This window comes from Rhinopithecus roxellana, chromosome 6 (genome assembly GCF_007565055.1).
Source record: "Rhinopithecus roxellana isolate Shanxi Qingling chromosome 6, ASM756505v1, whole genome shotgun sequence".
NCBI classification, from domain to species: domain Eukaryota; kingdom Metazoa; phylum Chordata; class Mammalia; order Primates; family Cercopithecidae; genus Rhinopithecus; species Rhinopithecus roxellana.
In genome coordinates, this window is record NC_044554.1 from 49,183,024 (window position 1) to 49,189,134 (window position 6,111).

The following is a 6,111-nucleotide window of genomic DNA, read 5'->3' on the forward strand; positions in this document are numbered from 1 at the left end:
AGGATTGCTCGAGCCTCGGAGGTTGAGGCTTGATGAGCTGAGATTGCACCAATGCACTCCAGCCTGGGCAACAGAATGAGACCATGTCTCAAAAGAAAGGAAAAAGGAAAGAGAGAAAAGGAGAGAGGAAACGAAAGGAAACGGAAGGAAAGGAGGGAAGGGGAAAGGGAGGGGAGGGAAGGGGAGGGAGGGAAGGGGAGGGAAGGGAAAGGGGAAGGAAGGAAAGGAGGTGGCATAGGACAGCCTTAGAAAATAAAAAAAAAAAACAAAATTAAAAAAAAGAAATGAAAAGTAAGCCAGAGATGAAGAGGAAATGTATGCAATACTAAAATCTTGTATCCAAACTATAAAAAGAACTCTTACAAGTCAACTATGAGATGACAAAAAAAATTCAATTTTTAAAATGGGATTTTAAAAATTTGAACAGAAATTTCACAAAAGAAAGTATACAAAAGGCCAGGGCTGGGCACAGTGGCTCACGCTTGTAATCCTAGTGCTTTAGGAGGTCAAGGTGGGAGGATCGCTTGAGGCCAGAAGTTCAAGACCAGCCTGGGCAACATAGGGAGACCCCCCCCCATCTCTACAAAAAAAAAAAAAAAAAAAAAATCATATAAATTAGCCAGGAGTGGCGGCATGTGCCTGGAGTCCCAGCTACTCAGGAGGCTGAGGTGGGAGGATCGCTTAAGCTCACGAATTCAAGGCTGCAGTGAGCTATGATCATGCCACTACACTCCATCCTGGACAATGCTGTGTCTAAAAAGGAGATATTCAAAAGGCCAAAAACACAAGAAAAGATACTCAACATCATTAGCCACCAGGGAAATGCAAATCAAAACCCAATGATACATCATCACACATCCATTACAACAGCTGAAATTAAAGACTAGAGATACCAAGAATGGCAACTGGATTCTCATTCAGCGCCAGGGAGAGAAAGAAAGTAAACTGTACCAGTTTGGGAAACAGTTTGGTTCTTACCGTATGATTGAGCAATTCCACACTGAGAGAATGAAACATGTATTCACCCAACAACTTGTACATGAATGTGCATAGCAGTTTTATTCATAACTGCCCCAAAATGCAAGAAACTCCATGTGCATCGACTGGTGAATGGATGAATGGTGTCATCTTGTGGTCGACTACTACTCAGCAGTAAAAAGGAATGAACTACTGATACACGTAACATAGAAGAATCTCAAAAGCATGCGGAGGGCAGGCACGGGGCTGTGCCTGTAATCCCAGCACTTTGGGAAGCTGAGGTGGGAGGATCACTTGAGCTCAGGTGTTCGAGACCAGACTGGGCAACATAGCAAGACCTCACCCCTATTAAAATAAAAAAAATTAGCCAGGCATGGTGATGCGTGCCTGTAGTCCCAGCTCCTCAGGAGGCTGAAGCAGGAAGATGGTTTGAGTCTGGGAGATTAAACCTGCAGTGAGCTAAGATCATACCACTGCACTCCAGCCTGGGCAACAGAGTGAGACCCTGTCTCAGAAAACAAAAAAACATGCTGAGCAAAAGAAACCAGACACAAGAGTGCATGCCATATGATCCCATGTATGTGAAACTACAGAAAGAGAAATTCTAGTCTAAAATGAGAAAAAGGGCCAGGCACAGTGGGTGGCTATGTAAGCCTATAATCCCAGCACTTGGGAGGCCAAGGCAGGCAGATCACCTGAGGTCAGGAGTTCGAGACCAGCCTGGCCAACTTTAGTTGGCCATCTTTTTAGTAGATGGCAAAACTTCATCTCTACTAAAAATAAAAAAATTAGCTGGACATGATGGTGGATGTCTGTAATCCCAGCTACTCGAGAGGATGGCAGAGAATCCCTTGAACCTGGGAGGTGGAGGTTGCAGTGAGTCAAAATCACACCACTGCACTCCAGCCTGGGCGACACAGTGAGACTCCATAACAAAAATAGAATAAAATAAAAATACAAAAAATTAGCTGGGTGTGGTGAGGGTTGCCAGCCACTCAGGAGGCTGAGGCAAAAAAATCACTTGAACCAGGGAGGTGGAGGTTGCCATGAGCCCAGATCGCACCACTGCACTCCAGCCTGGGTGACACAGCGAGACTCCATCTCAAAACAAATAAATAATATAAAGTGACAAAAAGCAGGTGGTTGCCTAGCACCAGGGATGGGGGTTATGGATGGACTGGAGGAAGGAACAGGAGGGAACAGTTTGGGGTGATGGAATTGATCTCTACCTTGATTGTGGGGGGTTACGAGGGTGTATAAATTTGTCAAAACTGATAGAAAGGTACACTTAAACAGGGTGTCTTGTACCATATATAAATTATACCTCAATAACATTGATTTTTTTTTTTAAACAAGTAATGGGCCAAAATGGCAGGAAATTACTGCTTCTGAAAGCAGAGTTCGGGAATAATGTCCTCTATGACAACACCAGCACACCGTCATGTAGATACGGCTAATGACAGTTCTCGGGAACAAAATGATGACGGGCAAATTGTGAATACACAGCAGTCCTCCACTACCGTCCATGATTTCACAGGTCAGATGCACATTAAACTAACTGAAACCAGAAAATGCAACGAAGCCGTGCTGTGATGACTCACGGGGCGGGGAGTTACAGCCTTGGCTCTCTGGCAGGCTCAAGGGGTGAGTGCATGTTGCACGCCTTTGGCCGTAACTGCACGGAATTACAGCCAGCATGCATGATTCGGATTTTCATAGATGGAACTTCCATGCTTCTTCCCAGGAAAACAGCAAAACATCACTGTTGACAATAGTTTACTCCACAGGTAGCTATCTTGCCCTTTCTGATTCTTGGTGCTGGTTAACATTAAGACAAAGAAAAACAGGCCAGGCACGGTGGCTCACACCTGTTATCCCAGCACTTTGGGAGGCTGAGGCGGGTGGATCACCTGAGTTCAGGAGTTCGAGACCAGCCTGACCAACATTGAAAACCCTGTCTCTACGAAAAATACAAAATTAGCCAGGTGTGGAGGCGCATGCCTGTAATCCCAGCTACTTGGGAGGCTGAGGCAGGAGAATTGCTTGAACACTGGGAGGAGAGGTTGCGTGAGTGAACCGAGATCATGCCATTGCACTCCAGCCTGGGCAACAAGAGCGAAACTCCGTCTCAAACAAACTAACAAATGAACAAAAACAGGCCAGGTGCGGTGGCTCAAGCCTATAATCTCAGTACTTTGGGAGGCTGAGGCAGTGGGATCACTTGAGACCAGGAGTTTGAGACCAGCCTGAGAAACATAGCGAGACACCATCTATACAAAAAAATTTTAAAATTAGCCGGGCGTGGTGGCACACACCTGCAGTTCCAGCTACTCAGGAGGCTGGGGTGGGAGAGTCACTTGAGCCTGGGAGGTCAAGGTTGCAGTGAACTAATGATTGATTGAGTCCCTGTACTCTAGCCTTGGTGACAGAGTGAGACCCCAACCCCACCACCCACCCCCCAAAAAATATAGGGCCGGGCACAGTGGCTCACACCTGTAATGCCAACACTTTGGGAGGCCAAAGCAGGCAGATCACCTGAGGTTAGGAGTCCGAGGTAAGCTTGGCCAACATGGTGAAACCCTGCCTCTACTGAAAAAACAAAAATTAGGTGGATGTGGTGGCGAGCACCTGTAATCTCAGCTACTTGGGAGGCCGAGACACGAGACTCACTTGAATCCGGGAGGCAGAGGTTGCAGTGAGCCAAGATCATGCCATTGCACTCCAGCATGGGCGACAAGTGAAACTCCATCTCGGAAAAAAAAAAAAAAAAAAGGCCAGAGACTTCAAAAATAACCAGAATGATTCCAGACAACCTAGAAGGAGGGAATAGCTTCCTCTCACTCTCACTGGGAAATACGCAGAGATAGGACAATTGTCTTTATGATTCCTAAAATGCTTAAGACACGAACAACATGTAAACAAATACCTCCTACGAGAGCTTCTCAATTCACACATGATCCCATTTCATCCTTGCAAGAACACTGGGCAATAGATAATATCTTAAAATTCCCATTTTACAAACAAAAAATTCCCAGCCAGATGTGGCAGTTCACACCTGTCATCCCACCACTTTAGGAGAGCAAGACAGAAGGATCACTTGGAACCAGGAGTTCAAGACCACTGGGCAACAAAGCGAGACTCTGTTTCTATAAATTTTTTTTTTTTTTTTTTTTTGAGGTGAAGTCTTGCTGTGTTACCCAGGCTGGGGTGCAGTGGTGCGATCTCGGCTCACTGCAACCTGTGCCTCCTGGGGGTTAAAGTGATTCTCCTGCCTCAGCCACCTGTGTAGCTGGGACTACAGGCGTGTGTCACCACACCTGGCTATCTATTAATGTTTTTTTAAATTAAACTTCAAAATAAAGGCCTGGCATGGTAGCTCACACCTGTAATCCCAGCACTTTGGGCTGAGGCAGGCGGATGACCTGAGGTGAGGAGTTCGAGAGCAGCCTGGCCAAAATGGTGAAACCCCATCTCTACAAAAAATATTTTAAAAATTAGCCGGGTGTGGTGGTGGGAGCCTGTAGTCCCAGCTACTCGGGAGGCTGAGCCAGGAGAATCGCTTGAACCTGGGAGGCAGAGGTTGCAGTGAGTCAAGATGATGCCACTGTACTCCAGCCTGGGCAATGGAAGGAGACCCCGTCTCAAAAATAAATAAGTGCATACATACATACATAAAGATAAAAATAAAGTATCTCTTCTCATTGCCATCATGTCTCAGTCAGAGTCTCCAAAGAGCCTGAATAAATAAAAAATTTCAGACTCAGGTCAGGTGCGGTGGCTCACACGTGTAATCCCAGCACTTTGGGAGGCCGAGGCGTGTGGATCACAAGGTCAGGAGATTGAGACCATCCTGGCTGACACGGTGAAACCCCCATCTCTACTAAAAAAAAAAAAAAAAAAAAAAAAAAAATTAGCGTGGTGTGGTGGTGGGTGCCTGCAGTCCCAGCTACTCGGGAGGCTGAGGCAGGAGAATGGCATGAACCCAGGAGGCAAAGCTTGCAGTGAGTGAAGATCGCACCACTGCACTCCAGCCTGGGCTGCAGAGAGAGACTTCGTCTCAAAAAAAAAAAATCCAGACTCAGAGAGGTTACTCGAGCTTACCTGCCTTGGATGTGACACCAACCACAGAGGGTTCAGGGGTCCGGAAAGAACCTTGCACTCCTGCTAAGATCACAAGCTCTCCTTCCAATACTGCCTTCTTCCAACATCTCAAAGGGCTTATGAGGACCCGTTCCTAAGAAGGAGGCTGTAACTGACAGCGATTATCCACCTCCCCCAAGAGGACCAGCATGGGGAATAAGCTCATCAAGGCCAATGCCCTTGTTTTACCTTCCAGGTTATTCCAGGATCTCATCTCAGATAAGTGTCTATCTTAAGCTGTCTCTCCTGTTCACCCCTCTAATGTCTCCCATGCACTGCACACCTCTAACTCAGGGCCTGACATCTGTAAGATCCCTAGATCCTCATCCTGTTCTGTAAGCAGCCCTTTCAATTTCTACACCACCAAAACATGACTATTCCCTCAGGACACTGGTTCCCCAGAGCACTGTGAGCAGTGGATCTTTTCTGTCCCATGCAAGCCCCCCATAAACCACACTCTACTATCTTAGAGAAAGAACACTAATTGCCCGCATCAAGACTACTGCTTCCTCTCATTTCCCTGTTTTGTTTTTGTTTGTTTCTTTCGAGACAGGCTGTTGTTCTGTCATCCAGGCTGGACTGCAGTAGTGCGATCATAGCTCACTGATCCTTGGACTCCTGGGCTCAAACAATCCTCCCACCTCAGCCTCCTGAGTAGCTGGGACTACAGGTGCGCACCACCATGCCTGGCTAATTTTTATTTTTGTAAAGATGGGGTCTCACTCTATTGCCCAGGATGGTCTCAAACTCCTGGCTTCAAGCCATCCCTCCCACCTCCATTCCTAAAGTGCTGGGATTACAGGTATAAGCCACTGTGCCCAGCCCAGACTCATTTATCTAATTACTGACTTGACATCTCTACTTGAAGGTTGTACTTGGCAATTGTTTTTTGTTTTTTTTGATTTTTTTTTTTTTTTTTGAGACACAGTCTCACTCTGTTGCCCAGGCTGGAGTGCAGTGGCGTGATCTTGGCTCACTGCAATCTCCCCCTCC